This window comes from Tiliqua scincoides, chromosome 4 (assembly GCF_035046505.1).
Source record: "Tiliqua scincoides isolate rTilSci1 chromosome 4, rTilSci1.hap2, whole genome shotgun sequence".
Taxonomy (NCBI): Eukaryota; Metazoa; Chordata; class Lepidosauria; order Squamata; family Scincidae; genus Tiliqua; species Tiliqua scincoides.
In genome coordinates, this window is record NC_089824.1 from 205,776,327 (window position 1) to 205,795,894 (window position 19,568).

The following is a 19,568-nucleotide window of genomic DNA, read 5'->3' on the forward strand; positions in this document are numbered from 1 at the left end:
ACATAACGCATTTCTAAAATCAGGAGGTTGCACATATACATCATGGCTTGTACCCTGCCTCTGTTCTGCCCACCCACCCCCATCATCACCCTCCCCCATTCATTTACCCCTCCCCCTTTGGGAAGGGGCCCAAAAGAAACTTTGTACCCCCTGATAAAATTTCTCCCAGAGACCCTATATGGATGTCCCAGCTCTGGTTACATACCAGTACTTAGGTTGTGATTAGTATTGGTACATAACCACATGATCTACCTTAAGTTAATCACATGTACTTATGTGCTTCTGTTATTGGGAATAACACAGGAACGGCCACAGAATGGCACTAACTAGATAGCTGATGTTAATGTACAAAGCAGTTCTCTCAGCAGGTGCAACAAACATATGAACAAGTTCAGACAGAAAGCAGGACAGACTAAAACACATTCTTACATTTTCCACTTGGGAAAATTGTTTTCTTGCCCGGACAGAAGGTATCTGGTAATAAGGTTCAATGATCTAAGAGCATCAGTTCACTTTAAGCATCATGCAGCCCTGCTCTGGAGGAGGTTGTGTTGATTTGCTTGGCACCACAAGAAGCACAAACCATCTCAGCATTTTGGGAAGAATTTTGTTGTGATGTATGACATCGTTCACAATCCAAGCAGATCTATGTGCTTTATTAAGGCACAACTTGAAGATAAAAGACAGAGAGCCTTTACTAGTCTACTCATTGCTATTCCACTGCATTTTCCAACATTTTCTTTCTTCCTTTTGTCCCTATAATTTTAGTCTTCAACCCATAACATATACTGCTACCCCATAAGGCCAGCCTTGATTTTCACTGTCCCTATTTATTCCAGACTTTGCTATCAGGGCAGACTTGGAGAGGGTGTTTTTGAAATACTGTATCTTGTTAAGCTGAGTTGCTATACTTCAGGTTTCCACTCCCTCTTGGGTGGCGTCACTGACAGTGTCACAGAACATGGAGAATATGGTGTTTGTTTCTAATGAATACTAAGGTACTTGTAGGGACACAGTCTGCCAAACAAATACAGTAGGCCTGCAGTATTATATAATAGTGAGGAAACAAGAAGGGGGTTCTAGCAGGAGATGGGGATCAGACAGTGATCTTGGTGTAATTTTATACACACAAGAGTGTCCCAGCTGGCCCAGGAGAGGTTTACTTTTCTCCCTGTAGGCCACCTGGCCTCCAATGGGTCTCCTTGAACCCACACCAGCTATTGAGCTGGCATAAGGTGGGGGAATGGGGGAATAGACTCTTGGCATGTGCAGCAACCACTAAAATCCTCTCCAGTCCTCCCTGCCCCAGCCAGATCCACTCCCCACCCTGAATCTCCTCCAAACATCCCCTTCCGCCAATCTATCTGTTTCAGCAGGACATTTGCGAGCAGCTGTTGCATGCATGGGACCTCTGGCTGCTTGTGCTGATAGCCCTGGATCACATGACAGTGGCATGGTTTTTGTACCATCAGACCAGGACTTATTAAATTTCAGTACACAGTAGTGTGCTCTGTGCCTTAATGTGCTTGATTATTACCTGAAATCTGCCACTGCAAGCCCCAGATAAGATTGGGTTTCTAGTCCCATGCTGGATTGAGCCTTCTGCCAGGATAGTGCCTACACCATTGTACACTTCTTTACCAACACCAGGGGCCAATTCAGATCAGGCCCCTGGTCAGTCATTATTCGGTCCAGAAGGGAAGTTCCTATTTATGCCATGTATATGCTCATATTTGGATAACAAATCAGTGCATCAGGGTCAAGAATGTAATTAATGTTGAGTGAGTAACGGGAGATGCATATAATACAGGAATTTAAGAGAGTTCAGCTTCTGTTGTGACTCTAGTCTAAAGCATGAGAGAAAGCAGATCATAAACATACCAAAGCAGTTGAGTTCTTGGGATCAGGAACTATGATGGGCCAGATGAGGGCTAAATAAGAGCCCAATCCAATCCAACTTTCCAGCACTGGTGCAGCCACAATGGAGCCCACAAGGTAAGGGAAAAAAAATAGTTCCCTAATCTTGAAGTTTCCATGACTGTCCCCGCGTGCAGGATGTAGCATGTGCTCCGTTGGCCCAGTTGCATCAGCACTAGAAAGCTGGACAAGACTGGATCCTACCCATTGTTTATCCTATCCATTGTAATGCATTGCTTGTTCCCTACAAGTTGGGAACATGTGCAGAAGCCACATGTCTGATACTGGCCAAAAGAACAAACTTCGGAGATTTGAGAATTTCTTCCAAATCTCCCTCTCACATTTGTCACAGATGACATGGTCTGCCCTTTGCACAGATTTTACGTCTGAGACTGTCCTTGTGATAGAGTAATGGATACAAACAGATAAGGTGGTATCTTTGATGAGGCAAGCTTCCATGGAGGCAGGACAGAGTCTGCTAGCTACTTTAATCAGATAGAATAGAATAGATAGAAGAACTGTGTCACTCCTCAAAATGCAGCTTCAACCTTCTGCCCTGGGCTAGTTAGAGTGTAATGGCGCACACAGTTAAAAGAACTTTTTCAAAAATAGCCAAAACAAAATTCTGCGAGAAAGAGGAAAATAAAAGCAGAGAGTTTGTAGAGGTAATTAGTGTTATTCTTGCCTGTAAGTGGATGCTCTGTCCCAAGATTATGTCAAGGAAACTTTGATGATATAATAACAAAGGACCCTGACATTTGCAAGACATTTGCGGCTAGCAAATTATCCATCACTATGTCAGATATGTCAGACCATAGTTACTGCCATGCGAACCACCCACCGGGCACTTGAAAGATGCCTCCTGAGGGCGAACCGCCAAAAGCAACGGCAACATGGTCTGAGAAATCAAGACCTCCAGTAAGATCCGCTCAAGTACATGGCTTCTGCAAAGCACAGATGGGCAGGACATGTCATCCGCCGAACAGACGACTGATGGAGCACCAGAATCACACACTGGATCCCATACCATGTCAAAAGAATCCACGGCTGACCAGCTACTCACTGGTCAGATACCTTTTCCAGGTCATTTAAACAACAGGGACTGCCACACTGGACAACAGTCGCACTAGACCAAAAAACATGGAGCGAGTGTGGGCCACATTGGAAAGATTGCCAATGAGGATATATGTGGTTATATGTGGTCAGATATATGTGGTTTCCCCCATCAGTAAAGGCCAAGCCACCCAAAGTTAGGGTTAAACTTACTACCCATCCTAAACTACCCTAACCATTGAGACTCACTTGTTCTCCTATTTGCATAGCTCCACCCCCTCATCTGTGTTGCTCCATCCAGTGTTTGCATTTCTTGGGTACCAACTTACACAGTGAGATACAGGAAGAACTTGTGGAGAGTCATTAAACTGGAATGCTGTTTTACAAATCGTGATGAGTTTTAATCTGGTGTTGCAGTTCTATTAGATTAGATTCTGGATTGGCTTTCTGTGGACCATTAGAACATAAGAACAGCCTCACTGGATCAGGCCATAGGCCCATCTAGTCCAGTTTCCTGTATCTCACAGCAGCCAAGTGCAGGACTAAAAATTTGAGGGCTTAATTTTACCAAAGGAGCATCAGGGTTGGCGTAGAGAAGAGTGCACCTCCTTGCATTCATGGTTCAATGCATGGACTCTGTCTTCTCCACTAGTTGCCTTGATGGACAGTGTTAGAAGCCAATGAGGTCATCTCTCTTTCTGGTACATGCAATCAATGCTTTTTATCAGCTAGTAGACTGGCCACCTCTTGGCATCTCAAATAATTTGGCTTGTTAGTCTTTTCCCCCTCACTTCTAATGTGATAATGCTGAGCCATTTCATCATCGATTGATGCTGTGTTGCAGCATTAAAGTTCACAGAGCATGAGGATACTCCTATCGACTAACAAATTATACCCATTCCCTCATTGACAGCACATCCACCCTTCACTCCTCCCTTCACTCTCTGATGTTTATTTTTTGTTTTAAATACCCTGAGCAAAATGTACTTTGGCTGCTCTGAAGTAACATGAAGGTTGTAACAGCAAGGTGAAAGGCTTCAAAAGTTGGACATGCCACGGTCTTCAGGTAGAAGACCAGCACATGGCAGTAGCAACCCTCTCTCCTTAAAATCAGTGTAAAATGTTGCACCCATTTTCATGGAGCTGTTAGTCTGGCCCTGGAAAGACCCTGAGTGGGTCACCTGACGTCTGAATTCAGCCTGGAAATTTCTCAGCTAAAAAAAAAGCTGAAGTTGCCACATATGAGGCTGCTTGAGTCGACATTGAGCAAAACACAGATGTTGGTTTCTTCTTGAATAATAAGACCACTTAAGAAGGTGGCTTCCTGATTTCATGAGACCAGCCAGAGGAGAACTCAATGGCTCATCCTCACAGATTAGACATGGAAAGAAAACCAGACATAGTTAATGCGTTGAAAATGATACTGAAAACAAAGGGGGTTGCTTTCAAAATGGACCATGTGCTGTAATTGGTCAACTCAAATACACACAACATTTATAGACTTGGGCAGCTCAGTCCTGAAGCCGGCGCTGAGCCGGCTCCAGGCAGCACCTGGCAAGGAGGGAGCGCCGGTGTTGAGTAAGCACCAGTCAGCATTGAACCTCATCACCACAAAGAGGAAGCTGTGCCACCTGCAGGAGGTGAGACCGTCAGATGATAGCGTGGCTTTTGGGGGCAGGGAGGATGGAGGGAAGGAGTGATGAGGGTGGAACTGGGCGGGGGTAAGGGAGGATCAGGCCTATGAGGGGGGTGGAGATGGAAGCAGCATCTGCTGCAGTATCCTGAACCCTCTCCCCATGAGTGGGTCCAATCCAGGAGAGCAGGACCAGCGGAGGCCTCCTCTGCTGGATCCGAACCTCTGTGTCAGGCTGAAAAGCCCAACATGGCGCATCTCCAGTCTGTGTTGGCAAAATAGCCAGCACAGACTCAAGTAGTCCTGTTGTGGGGCCTGTGTCCTTACTCAGGGGACGCCCTTCCTCCAAGGAGACCTCCAGCGGCACCCACGGGGCTGCTGGATATAGCAGTCACTATTTTAGTGCTACAGCACCTAGCAGTGGCATGGAGGTTAGGAGTGAGCTACCAGTGGGAATGGGTTAAATTATGGAACTTCCATTGCAGTCCTGTACAGGATTGCTCAGATCCAATCTCCTTGATTTCCATGGGGTTTGTTTTCTGAGGTATGCATTTTAGATTGATACCTGAAACTAATCTAATAGGCTTTTGAATTCTTTAAATACAGGGCAGGAGGAGTTTTAGTTGGGCTTTTGCAAAATATTATTGTTTGGCTAGGCTGTTTTATGTAGCCTTATTTAAATTTATTATTTTGCTAATTATATGTTGATGGTTTTATCAATTTCACTTTTAATTAGTGTCTTTATTTGCTCCATAATCACATGTGCCTTGTCATCTTTTCCTTCCATAAATCAACAAACTGATGTGTTTCAGTTCCAATTTAGGATCTGCGGTCTTTTTTTACTGATTCAGCTGACCCATCAGAGTGTAAAAAGAACCTGGCTTTCAGAAGCAAGATTGCATCCTGTATCCTTAGAAAGCCCTAGGATTGTGATAACAGACTCCAAAGGTGTCACAGGGCCCAATCCTATCCAAAGTTCCAGCATCGATGCAGACACAATGCAGCCCTGAGATAAGGGAACAAACATTCCCTTACCTCGAGGAGTCCTCTGTGACTGCCCACCCCACCACCCCACTGCAGGATGCAGTGCATACCCCGTTGGCACAGCTGTATCGGCACTGAAAGTTGTATAGAATTGAGCCCACAGTGGCCATTCCTCTTTGAACTAACAGGAGGAAACAGAAAAGACCATCACTAAATCATGAGGGCAAAAACACATATCTACATATTGTACATACACAGACCATTTATGGAAAAGTTTCCCTTGGTCCTAGGGAACTATTCTTAATGATATCAAAACATGACTGCAATTTGAGGATTCCTTTTCCCTTACTATTATATTATGTTTATCATTTATTTACTTAAAGTATAGATGTTTTACAGCCCAATCCTAAAGGCGGTGCAGTCAGTGGGTGCAGTGGCACTGCCACTGGGTGCAGCGGAACCAAAACAGCTACCGCTGCATCTTGTAGCCTTGCGGCAGCTGCTAAATATCTCCTCAGGAGAAGCAAACTTTCGTCCCCTTCCCAAGTCCCATAATGGGGCTTCTCAAGTCTGCACTGGCTATTTTGCTGGTGCAGAGTTGAAAGACTCCATGTCAGGCCTTCCAGCCTGACACAGAGTTCAGGATCCAGCAGAGCAGAGCTCTCCCGGTCCCACCCCTTCCCACCCTTGGTCCTTCCCCATCCTGCCCTTCACCAGGAACATCTCCTTCCTGCCCCCAAGGCCCTCACCACTGCCCAGAGTTTTTACCTAGCTCCAGGCAGTGTCCGGCTGGCACTGGGCTGGCGCCAACTCTGCACAGGGTGTCACAGATGTGCCTTCTGGCATGTTTGCAACACCCAGTACTGGCACTGGAGGTCAGGATTTGGCCCTTAGTGACATTTTTTCCCCCAGAACACCATTTTTCAGTACAGAAAGAACTATAGTTCAAGCATCAAACACCACAAAAGACATAGAATGAGATCAGAACTAGAGGAAGGGGGTGCCCCTATTTCCTCCACCACTTAGACTTCATTCATACACTATGACTATTGATGAAACGCAGCCAACATCTTCACACAAAATGACCAGCAGCTGTGATATAAACAACTGTGATATAAAGGAATGTTTAAGGGCACTGGGTTTAAATCCTGCTATCACTGAAGCAGGCTGGGACTACTGATGTCCATACATAAAGCTGACTCCAAATCCAAACTTCATAGAATCAAACTTCAAGAATCAAAACACAGGACAGTTGTAAGAAAAGTCAACCCCCTTCCACTCCCCCTTCAGTAAGTTTCCTTGTATTATATCTTGCTGACAGTACAAATTCCCAACAACACAAATTGAACCAATGATTTTTCCCCCATGTGACATTACCCTTTGCTAGAATTAAAACATTTAAGAAAGCTGGCCTCTAGCCAGCAAAGGATACTGTAGTACAGTAACGTGGACTGCAGTGCCACCTAATGGCAAGGTTTGGATTCACAGTTCTGCTTTCCCCCAGAAATCATGACAACTTCAGAAAGGTTAGGTCTGGTTGGCAACCTTCAGTCTCGAAAGACTATGGTACATAAGAACAGCCCCACTGGATCAGGCCATAGGCCCATCTAGTCCAGCTTCCTGTATCTCACAGCAGCCCACCAAATGCCCCAGGGAGCACACCAGATAACAAGAGACCTCATCCTGGTGCCCTCCCTTGCATCTGGCATTGTGACATAACCCATTTCTAAAATCAGGAGGTTAGGCAAATGGTATAAGCCTACAGCACCCGGTATTCCCAGGCGGTCTCCCATCCAAGTACTAACCAGGCCTGACCCTGCTTAGCTTCTGAGATCAGACGAGATCAGGCATGTGCAGGGTAACAGTTCATTTCCAGAGAACTTCTAAGATAGCTTTTAGGGAGGGCAAAAGTAATAATCCCCACCCTTTTTCTTCAGACCGCATGTGGCTATTCCTCAGAGGCACCTATATAGCAAGTCAACTCACTGGTTCTACACACTGAAGGCTAAACCACATCTAAGACCTGTTGTGTTTTCAAAGGGTTAATAGAAGCTGTGGGGGGAGGGACACAGACTGGGACAGTGTCAGTGAGCCAACATTTCACTGCAGTGCTGCTTTCCTAGCTGAAACTGCCCCCCAATTTGCTCCACACAGGCAAATTTTTATTGGGAAAGTCAAAGGTCCCTAGAGAAAAGAATAACCCCACCCCAGTTCTCCAGCACTGCTGACCCAATACAAACTGCATGCGCATTCATGGCTACTACGAACCCTTCAAATTCTTGTTCATGAATAAGAAATATATTCATGAATCTCCTGTGTCATATTTCATTTGTTCCTGAGTGGCAATTGCTACAAACAATTCACTATAACCATATATGCGCTGTCACTAATAAAATGACATTTAAAATGTATTTATTTATGTAGCTATGAATAAATAGTGACATATACCACTTAAGAACATAAGAATATAAGAGCCCTGCTGAATCAGGTCAAAGGTCCATCTAGTCCAGCTTCCTGTATCTCACAGTGGCCCACCAAATGCCCTAGGGAGCACACAAGACAACAGACACAACCTGCAGCCTGGTGCCCCCCTGCATCTGACAATCTTGTTGAAAAGTAATAATACCACCTATTACTATAATAATAATAATAATAATAATAATAATAATAATAATAATAATAATAATAATAATAATAATAATGCAATTTTGGCTGCATTGATAGAGCAATAGTTTCTCAGTCATAGGATGCAGTAGTTCCACTTGATTCTGCTCAAGTTAAACCTTATCTGGAGTACTATACTTAGGTCTGGGGGCTGCAGTCATCGAACAGAAGATGGGAAAAGTAAGGTCCAGGAACTGGATCCAGTCCATAACAACCTTCAATCCAACCTTCCAGCTGCCCCCCAACCATGGATAACAAGTCAGTTCTCAGACCCCTGTGTACATATGCACTGGCTTTGCCTAGCCAAATGTCCGTAGGCTTACTCTCAGACAAAATTGAAATGGGGTGTCTGCATGGAAGAAGGTACATGCCACTTGCCTGACCACCAGCACTGAGCCTGAGCAAGCATACATCCTGTTTGGGAGTAGTACAGATCTAAAAAAACGAGAAAGAGAGAGAGAGAGAGAGAGCAAGTGCAGACATTTTCTTTTGTTCCCCTCCCCCAGAAATTCTCCAATTCAAAAATACGTGTTGCCAAGGAGGAAAAAAAGAAAAGAAATTGAGAGCTAATTGATGCTGTGTGTAAATAAGAATGAAATGCAAAATATTTTTTTGCAGATTTGGAATCCAAGTTATTATTAATTATTATTAAAAGTATTTATATACCGCTTTTCAACTAAAAGTTCACAAAGCAGTTTACAGAGAAAAATCAAATAACTAAATGGCTCCCTGTCCCAAAAATGGGCTCACAATCTAAAAAGATGCCAAGGAATACCAGCAGACAGCCACTAGAACAGACAGTGCTGGGGTGAGATGCGCCAGTTACTCTCCCCCTGCTAAAAAAAAAGGAGCACCCACTTGAAAAAGTGCCTCTTACCCAATTAGCAGGGGTATAATTATTGTGGTAGTTATAACAAGTTTACATGATGGCCCTTTGTACAATTTTTATAACCATACCGTTTCCACAGCTGAAATGCAATCCAGATAAAACAGAGGTACTGTTGGTATAGAAACCTGCAGTTTCAGATATTGGATTGCCAGTTAGCTCCTTGGGCTCTAAAAGAGCAGGTTCCTAGTTTTGGAGGTCATTCTAGTTTGGGCAGGAAGTCTGGTCTAGAGGGTAGAGCCTCCGTCTGCCTGAAGATAACATCCACAAGGTCGCCAGTTCGAGGCCACCGGCACCGTGCAACCTTGAAGCAGCTAACAAGCTGAAGCCGAGCTATTCCATCTGCTCTGAGCATGGGAGGATGGAGGCCAGAATGTGAAGCCAGATCAGAATGAAACACCTTGAATGTAGTGGTTCTTGAAAGAAAGAACCTTCTTTCAAATTGTAAAAATCCCTATTTAATAAGGGATTTAAATAAAAGCCTGCCTATGTAAACCGCCTTGAATAAAGTCTTGAATAAAGACCAAGAAAGGCGGTATATAAATACCTGTTATTATTATTTATTATTATTATTCTGACCTGCACTATTCTTGGATCCCTAGGTGGCAGCAGTGGCCAGGGAGGCTATTACCCAACTAAGGCTGGTGCATCAACTGCATCTATCCCTGAGTCAATTAGACCTGACCGCAGTGATCCATGCATTGGTGACACTGAAATGGGATTACTGTAAACGTTACATGTGTGGGGATGCTCTTGAAGACCATCCAGAAACTGCTGTAAGTGCAGAATGCAGCTGAATACGTGGGGATCGGCAGTTTGATTCAATCATGCTGCTGCTGTCCCAACTACAGTGGCTGCTGCTCCATTTCTAGTTGCAACCCAAGCTACTGGTGATGACCTTCAAAGTCCTATATCACTTGAGGCCAAGGTATTTGAAGAACACTTCCCCCGCATATGAGATGGCCAGTCCCTTAACATCATCTGGGGTGGGGGGCTCCTACAGGGACTACCATGTGATTGAGTTGACAGTGATGAAGTTGGGTTGACACACATAGTGACAGAGGGCCTTTTTATGGAGGCCCCACAGATGTGGAACTGTCTTAGCAGAGATGTGGAATTGCCTCCTGAGGTAAGAGTGTAAAAGGAATACACAGAGGAGAAACTTTACTGCTACCATCCCCATAAAAGTGCACACCCCAACCATGCCAAGATAAGCCACCATGAACCTTGAGGCCCATCCACATAAGAGGGGCCTTGAAGAGGGCACTTTGCTTCCAACCTAAAGATAGACTGAGTCATTGTGGAAACAGACACAGCAAACAAGCATAACTAAGGAAGAAGGTAGAAGAAGGAGATAGGAAAGGAGGCAGAATACAAAGAAAGCCACAGGTCAAGAGAAGCAGGCAGGAGATGGCGCGTGTGAAAGGAGAGTTGGCAAGAACATGGTCCAAAGGAATGAGCGGAGAAGGAGAGGAGGAAAGAATTCCTGGCAAAAGAATGAGTAGACAAGGGACATGCTTCTTGCAAGGAGCTGGGGGTAAAAAATAAGGCTGACGTTCATTGCTTGATTTGAAATGTATTATTATTATTAAGAATATTTATGTACAGGTTGGTCCTTGATATCTGTGGGGGATCAGTTTCCAGACGCCTGAAGGTACCAAACCCTGTGGACATTAAGATCTGCAGGACCTCAAAGGACCTCCGAACATGACCTGAAGTGCCTTGTGGTTGCATCCAGAGGTTTCTGAGGCGTGAGGAGACTGTACGTGGATTGGGACCTGTGTAAGTCAAATCTACCGGTCCTGAGCCAGTGGATAAGAAGGGTGAACTATATACCACTTTGAAATGAAAACATTCACGAAGTGGTTAACTGAGAAAATCACATAACTAAATGGCTCCATTCCAAAAGGGCTTACAATCTAAAATGATGCAATATTTTTAGATTTTAGATTCACAAGTAACAGCTTAATACTTTTTGCCTTGGATAATTTTATAATCCAACCTCACCACCTCTTCAGCAAAATGGAGGCAAGCTTATTCCACAGTTTACAGCTTTGAAAGAGTTATATCAAGTGATTAAATCCAGAGTTGCCTGTTTCCACCCCCTATCCTCCAACTGTATCTATTCATTACAAATACTTTTTATGCCAAATCAGATTGCCAGGTTCTGAAAAGTGGTTAAAGTTGTATCATTAGTTAGGGGGAACCAGGAAGCGGTTATAGACTATCTAGCTCAATAGCAGGTTTTCTGAAGGAAAAACATTAAAGAGTCATTTTGTGGTATTCCAAAGCTGTGTTTCCAAACCCCAAATCTTCATTAGGTGCCGAAATGATCCGTGACACTAACTGGACCTTAACCGCACAAGCATCAGTTAAACCACAGCCATGTGGCAGCAGCGATAGAATTTCAGTTCCAAAATTGCGGGTACCAACTAAAGTGATTTATTTACATTTTTAGTGTCTAGGACAAGGCAAGATATTCATTACCAAATACCGTAGATACTTGCCTACAAGGCGAGAAATTACTACCAATAAATCAAGCTTAGATTGACACCTCATCCTATCTGTGGGTCACTCGGGGCTAAGGGGTGTTCAGGCTGTTGCAGCAGCCAGGAAAAGCCCGAAGGAGCTTTAAAAGTGCTTGCAGAGGGTCTGTGAAGCTTACAAACACACAGCTTTGTTTACATTTGTCGGAGCTCCATTGTACAGTCTTCCAAGCATGTTTGGAGTCATGCACAACACAGGAGTGCCTCTTAAAATGACAGTGAGCAGTATCAAAAGTTGTCTGGTAGCAACTGAAGCAGGGTGTTGTGCTGAGGTAAGCTGTTTATGTTGCTTTATATTGGTGCTGCATGTTTTGGATGGTTTTTTTAAAACTGCAAATGCTTTTCTGCAGTTTCAAACCCGGATTTTTTTTTAAGCAATTCAATGCAATGTTCAATTCTGTTGCTTTTAAGGGGGGAATGGCGCACAGAATTGTGTGCTACATAAGCACCTTGTTAATGTCTTCAAAATCAGTGGCATGACTCAGATTCATTTCCCCCTTTCAATCAGGCTCCAGGGCAAGAGGCAGCTCCTCTTCATAAGCATCTTTCCCCAAGTTTTACTTCCAACTTATCCAAGGGTCCTCGGATATTCCATGATTTGGGGCTGAAAACCTGCCCTCGTCTTATCTGTGAGATCAACCTGTGGGCGAGTATCCATGATACTCTTTTTCAGATTATCCTTATTAGTTCAAAGGAAAGAGTGATAATTTTACAGTTTGCTTTAAAATAGATTTGTTTCTATTTTTTCTTTGCCCTTCATTTAGAACAAGCCTGCTTTCTATATATTTTGTGTTCACCTGAGCATAAGTAAGCGGTACTAACTATATGTGTTATGAGGAGTGTGTCCCTGTTTCTAGGGGAATGGCATTTAAACTTGAGTCCAGCTAATAATAATAATAATAATAATAATAATAATAATAATAATAATAATAATAATAATAATAATAAACTTTATTTATACCCCGCTCTTCTCCCTAAAGGGACCCAGGGCGGCTTACAACATGTTAAAAACAGATTGAAAACATAATTTAACAAACAGATAAAAACATATTAAAAACACATTAACAGATACCATAAAACAGTAGTCAGATAAAAAGACAGATAAAAAGAGCATAAAGCAGCAGATCGTAGAGGAATCAGGCCTGTAAAAAATACTAAAAGATGTAAAAAAAGATGTAAAAAAGGCCATGAACTCAGAAGGCTTGTTTAAACAGAAGGGTCTTCAGGCCTCGCTGAAAAGTCTCAAGAGAGGGAGCCATTCTCAAGTCAAGGGGAAGGGAGTTCCATAATGTTGGTGCCACTACTGAGAAGGCCCTATTTCTTGCCGCCACCCCATGTACCTCCTTAGGTCTTAGCTCCTTAGCTACTAGGTCTTTTGTTCCTCATTTCATTTCCATGCTAAGAAAGGGAGGCAGAAATATTAAATCCTTCAGCGATGTCTGCCATCTCAGTGCACAGCAGATGTGGAACATTTGATGAGTCAACTGAGAAACCCTCCCCCCCCCTTTGAACATTCATTTCTGAGGAAATGACTTTTAAAACTGAACGCTGTTCCAAGTGACAACCAAAAGGGCTGCTTCTTTGGGTTGAGATGCAGGTAGGGTCGGCCTTAGGATCTGCCCAATTGGAACTGTGAAGCCCAACTGGAAACAATTTTTGCAGAGCCCCGGGTTCACAGCCAAGGTCTGTAGAACCTTAGAGATATAAATAAAATTTATTATAGACTTTATATCTCTGTGGTAGAATGAGTGCAAGGCAAGGGACACACACACACCCTTCTTTTTGCATCAATAAGCCTGAAAGTATTTTTCTGGTTTCTTGCTTATCTGTTGTCATCCTCTACATTGCCTACTAAAAGATCGGGCCCAGAGTGTGTTGCTACTGTGAGTGAAATGGAGGGTGGAGTGGTTAACTAAGACCAAAAGGAATTCAAATGGTAGTTAGATGTATTGTGTGTGTTTCTGTCCTGAGGAAGGGGTGTGTTTGGGGTCTCGGTTCAGACAGGGCAAAGGTGCTGGAGCCAAAATTGGTATAGGAGGTTTGACAGTAGATGTTTTGCATGTTAAAATAGGGGAAGTTGGATTAAGAACATAAGAACAGCCCCACTGGATCAGGCCATAAGCCCATCTAGTCCAACTTCCTGTATCTCACAGCGGCCCACCAAATGCCCCAGGGAGCACACCTGATAACAAGAGACCTGCATCCTGGTGCCCTCCCTTGCATCTGGCATTCTGACATAGCCCATTTCTAAAATCAGGAGGTTGCACATGCACATCATGGCTTTTAAGCCATAATGGATTTTTCCTCCAGAAATTTGTCCAATCCCCTTTTAAAGGCATCTAGGACAGATGCCATCACCACATCCTGTGGCAATGAGTTCCACAGAACAACCACATGCTGAGTAAAGAAATATTTTCTTTTGTCTGCCTCTCCCAACACTCAATTTTACTGGATGTCCCCTGATTCCGGTGTTATGTGAGAGTGTAAAGAGCATCTCTCTATCCTTCCCATGCATAATTTTGTATGTCTCAATCATGTCCCCCCTCAGACGCCTCTTTTCTAGGCTGAAGAGGCCCAAATGCTATAGCCTTTCCTCATAAGGAAGGTGCCCCAGCCCAGTAATCATCTTAGATAAGTTCTGCCTATTCTGTCTTCCGGCCATTCTTTCAACCTTGATCCCCCATAGTATTAACCATGGCACTCCAGCTAGAGAGCCATTGGGTCCTATGGTGCTGCTGATTAATGCCATGCTGGTTAAAGGGAAAACAACAACCTCCATGATTAATTGTAGACTGAGCACACCAACCTGGCTTTCATCACTGAAACTTGGCAAACAAGGAAGGAGGAGTGTATCTATCTCAGTCATATCTGCTAGAATTCTTAATGATGCAGTAGCCTTGACTTGGTAGGCAGTGTTGCCATACTCTTATCATAATTCTATCTCCCTTGCCAGCTGTCCTGCCTGACCATTTGCCAGTTTTGCTTCCCTGTAGGTGCAGGTGGGAGTTCATGATAAGATAGGATTTCTGTGTGTGTACTGCTACCCAACCATCTCCCTATCTGAACTAGGGGGTCTTGAATTTTGCGTTGAAGACCCCCAGAGCTCTTGACCCTGGGGAACTTCAATATTCACAACAGGGTCACTTTGCATTAAAAATTGGTCATTGTGTTTAATAAAAGGCACAATCCTAACCCCTTATGTCAGTGCTTTCCACCACTGCCATAAGGGCAATGCAGCTTTGAGGTAAGGGAACAAACATTCCCTTACTTTGAGGAGGCCCCCATGAGTGACACCCAACTGCAGGATGCAGCACATGTCCCATTGGCACCACTATGCCAGTGCTGGAAAGCACTGACATAAGGGGTTAGGATTGCGCCCAAAGTGGCACAAGTTAAACCCAAGTGCAGCCTGGTGTCTTTGTTGGGAGGTGTGAAGGTAAATAGAATGCCAGTTGTAGGGGAGTGGCAGCGAGATGCGCAAGTGTCTTGTGGTCTTGTATGCTCCCTGAGGCATCTGGTGAGCCACTGTGAGATGCAGGAAGCTGTTCTAGATGGGCCCTGGGCCTGATCCAGCAAGGATCTTCATATGTTCTGGGGACTGATAATGTTTTCATTATTTTTTTTCCCTAAAATCAGTCATGCTTATTTTATTATTCTTTTTTCCAAAAAACCAGTTTTTCTTCATATGAAATTTAAAAAACTAAAATTATACATAGCAAAACAAACAAGCTCATTGGTCCTGTGTAGCTGTCCAAGAATCTGGTCATAACAAAGGAAACAGTGTGATCTCATTTGTTACATTGGACTGCTGCACTTCTGCAAGTTCCATCGATTGACATTTGTAGACTCATTGTTTATTTTCTGTATGGGGAGATTTTTGTAATAGTTTTTTTTAGCATTCCCTCCTCTTCCTGGCATTTGCTTGTTTATCTTTCTTGAGCTCAGGAAGAGAAAGGACAACAGAAAACTCAGAACAGCAAAAAAAAAAAAAAAAAAGATTTTCCACAGCACTTTCAAAGACTGTATGGTCTGATGAGCAAGATTCATACACATACCAGATAAAGTTTGCAATCAATGGAAAGATAATATTTTGTATAAATAATTAAATTTTATTCACATATTTGTACAATAAAACATTTCCTTTGCAAAAATGTTCAAAAATAAAGGCCTGATCTTCAGCAACTCATGTGGTCTGATGAGATGTGAAGAAAGTATGGAACAATTTTCACTTTCATTTTCACCACAAAAGGCTTGACTCAGGCCTGAACAATTAAAGGTATAGTAACTTAATTTGACAGTGTTGTTAACTTGAATTGGATTACTGACCCACCCCTTTTGGATATAAAAACTTAAAGACTATCTTTGACAAGAAGGGATGCAAGACAATAAGAATTGGATGACTCTTTAACTGTGCGAATTGGCTTGATTTGATACTGATAAGAATGATATCAAAAAATTTAAAGGATGTTAGCGAAAGCCAGATCTCATTAATGGAGATGTTGCGATAATTCAGAAATGAACTGAAGCAAGAGGTTGGAAAACTATCTGAACAAATGAAGCAAATAAACTCCTCCCTGACAAAGAAAAGTATGGAGGGGATGGAAAAAAGAATGGACTGAATGCCAGATGAAACTAAAGAATTGGAGATTTTTGTAATGAGACAGGAGATGGAAAAAGCACCATTTATTATTAGAACTCAGAATTTTCAGGAAGAAAAAAGAGGGAACTCTCAGAGAAAGAGAGCATCCTTTCAAGAAGAAGAATCTTCGGATTAAATTCAAAAATAATAAAATGGAAGAAGGAAAGAGAGGGATCAAGAAATATAAGGGAGTTAAGAGGAAGAAAAAGGAGTGGAAGGAGCAGTGGGAGGAGCAAGAAGGAAAATATCAACAAGACAGAGAACAAAGAAAATACTAAGACAGGAAGTGAAAATGGCTGAATAACAAGTGGGAATTTTTTTGTAGATATCAATGGATTGAATTCTCCTCAGAAGTTAGGAGTATCCCATTAATTATGTCAAATCAAGTAGATGTAAATGAAAACAAAGTTGGAACACAAATATTAAGATAATTAAAGTGGTATTAAGATCATTAAAGCGGTATCCTCTAAAGAGAATTTATATAAATTGTTTTATAGATGATAACTAATGTCAGAGGAAGTAGCAACAATGTACCCTGGATCATCAAATAATTGTTAGATATGCAAAGAGAATGAGGGAATTCTTTATTATATGTGGTGTTTATGTGGAAAGTAAAGAAATATTGGAAAATGATATATATTGTTACAAGAGATATTGAATTGTGCAGTACCATTCAAACTGGAAATATTCCTTTTAAATATGATATCAGAAATTGAAGACCAATATAAGAAACATTTTATTGCACATATCAGTATAGCAGCAAGAATATTTTATGTGCAAAATTTGAGGCCTTTTTATGATTGGATAAATAATGTTAGTTAAACAAAAGTGATTGTTAAGTTAAATCATTAATTAGTATAATGATAAATAGGATAATTTTTGTATCAATGATTTTTTTTCAGTCGTTGTTGATTTCTTTTTTGGATTAAGACATGTTGTAATCTATGGCCAATATCCTCATGTGTAACCTATGTAGTCCTAGACCTAAATTTAACCCATTTTCCTTACCTGTATCTGTAATAAATAAATAAACTTTGCACACACACAAAAAGAGATGTGAAGAAAAAGGAGTAGCTCACCAGAAGCCTGGGGTGTGCATTTTCATAGCCATAATAATGCATTCTCGTTTATCCAGATGGCCTGGGAAATGTCCTAACTATTTAACTAACATGAAGTTTGGACAACCAGGAGTGCAGTCTGAAATGATAGTGCCTTGATTGACATGAAAGTTTGAATTCAAATGAATAACTGATGGCTGAGGTTCAGAACATCAGCACATTGCTCTTGGATCAAACTGAAGGACTGTATAGTCCAGCAAAATGTTTGCAGCTGTAACCAACCAAATGCTTTTGTGAAACCCACATACAGAAGATGAAATCAATACACCTCCCACTCAGCTCATGTTCTTCATGTCTTCTCCCCTGAAGGATCTCCCCTGCTTCCTTGCTTTTGTATTGTGCAGACCACAAGGTGGTTATTAGCTATTTGTGAGTGTGTCACTCATTTAAGTGGAGCTGAACACCTTTGTACTGGGCCATTTCCCATTTCTGGCCCCTTGCTTCCCATGCCAGAGTACCTTATGCAAGGAAGGACAATGTGGGTTCATTGAGTGGGGAAGTTTTTGTAGTAGTATAGTATGATGTGCTAACACATCATGGGTGCATCTCCCTATTGCTCCAGGGAAATAATTCCAGCTTTTCTCTGCTCAGTCCATATAGGAGCATCATCAGTAAGCTGTCTGTAATTAGTGCTTGCCAGTGGTCTTGCCGTATAAATAGCTCAAGTAGCTGCTAGGCTTGTTCTGATTTGTTTTATTATTCTTTCCAGTATTCTTTTCCCCCCAGCTTTAGTGCTGGGTGAGTACAGGATCCCAACTAATAGCCCAAAATAACTAATAGCCCAGTACTGGCTCAGCAGGGCCACAAAACCCATGATGTAATCTAGTGCTGGGTTTGAGAAAGCTGGAGGAAAGCTGGGTTTGAGAAAGCTGAACAAAAAACATTTATTTCCTTACCCTGTGTCAAGCCCCAGCCTGCCCAATCGGGCTACTTGGATCTGCACCAGCAAAATTGCTGGTGCAAGTCTGACAAGCCCCATGTCAGGCTTCCAGGCATGGGAGGGGGAATCTGATTTGGCCTGGACCTCCACAGCTGCCGCCCCCTCTAGACCTGAACTGCCTCCCTCCCCACTCTCCCTCCACTCCAAAACACTCCCTCCCCACCTCTGTTTCACTCTACCCCTGCCCCTAAGCTGCTCAGAACTGTACTCACCAGCACCAGTGGCCACAGCTCCGGATCAAGTGCCAGTGGGACAGTGCAGGCCTTCCCACTGGTGCTCCATATTCTTGTGGTACCGCACACATGCTTTAGGATTAGTCCATAACTTATGCTGATATTAGGCCAGCATAATCAGGATGCCAGAAGGAAGATGGGACCATATGTTTGCCCCCTGAATTCTGTTGCAGTGTCACACCAAACATTCTGAAAACTTAAATTCCTGTGAATTTTAAGAAAGAAAATAAGGCCATGCTGGTAGCTCTCAGTAGCCAAGAGGTTTCAAACACTGCCAGAAAGTATCATGGAAAGTATCTTTCCATTAAACAGAAATGTTAATGTGGAATAATGGAACAATTATGTTCAATTCGATAACAAGAAGCACCCTAACTGTGAATGACAACGTCATCCATTTGAAAATGGAGACTGTCTGCTGGAATTGTTGCTTGTTGGTCAAATATAATTACAAGAGTTGCATTCACAACATTCAATAACATTGTGGATCTGATTTACATGTTTCTTACAAGAATTCAGCACACAAATGATTTCAAAGTAGGTCAGCCTGGAAACATATTAAGCAGAGATGAAATCCTGCAGCTTCATTGAAAAGGATCCAGCTGAGATCACCACAGAAATTCATGCTATGTATTTCAGAACGGGGAAAAAAAAATAGATTGTGAGGGTTGTTTCATTTCATAGTTTGCAAATGTGTGTCCTGGCTTTTTTAAATGGCTAAACTTACAAGGCTTCTGAAATTTTGCAAGAAATTGGTGCTCAAATGGATTTAAGAATAGATTAAGAAAAACTACCGCATTGGGGTGATTCCCCACCAATCCTGAAAATGTGATACAAGACTGATGGTTCCAAATTATTCTTTCCCTTTGACCCCAATGTTGACTGTTCCTGTTTTACTGACCCTTCCTTTCTGAATTTTCTGTTCCAGCATCATGGCAATTTATCACCTTCTCAACCC

General features: G+C 42.6%; 1 protein-coding gene and 1 pseudogene across 1 annotated transcript in view; both read right to left on the minus strand.

Annotated features, from left to right (window-relative positions):
* LOC136648589 (uncharacterized) overlaps positions 1-19,568 on the minus strand; it is a 239,003-nt gene that overhangs the window by 210,991 nt on the left and 8,444 nt on the right. The gene's annotated exons all lie outside the window — the stretch shown is intronic.
* Positions 7,344-7,461, minus strand: LOC136649840 (5S ribosomal RNA; annotated as a pseudogene).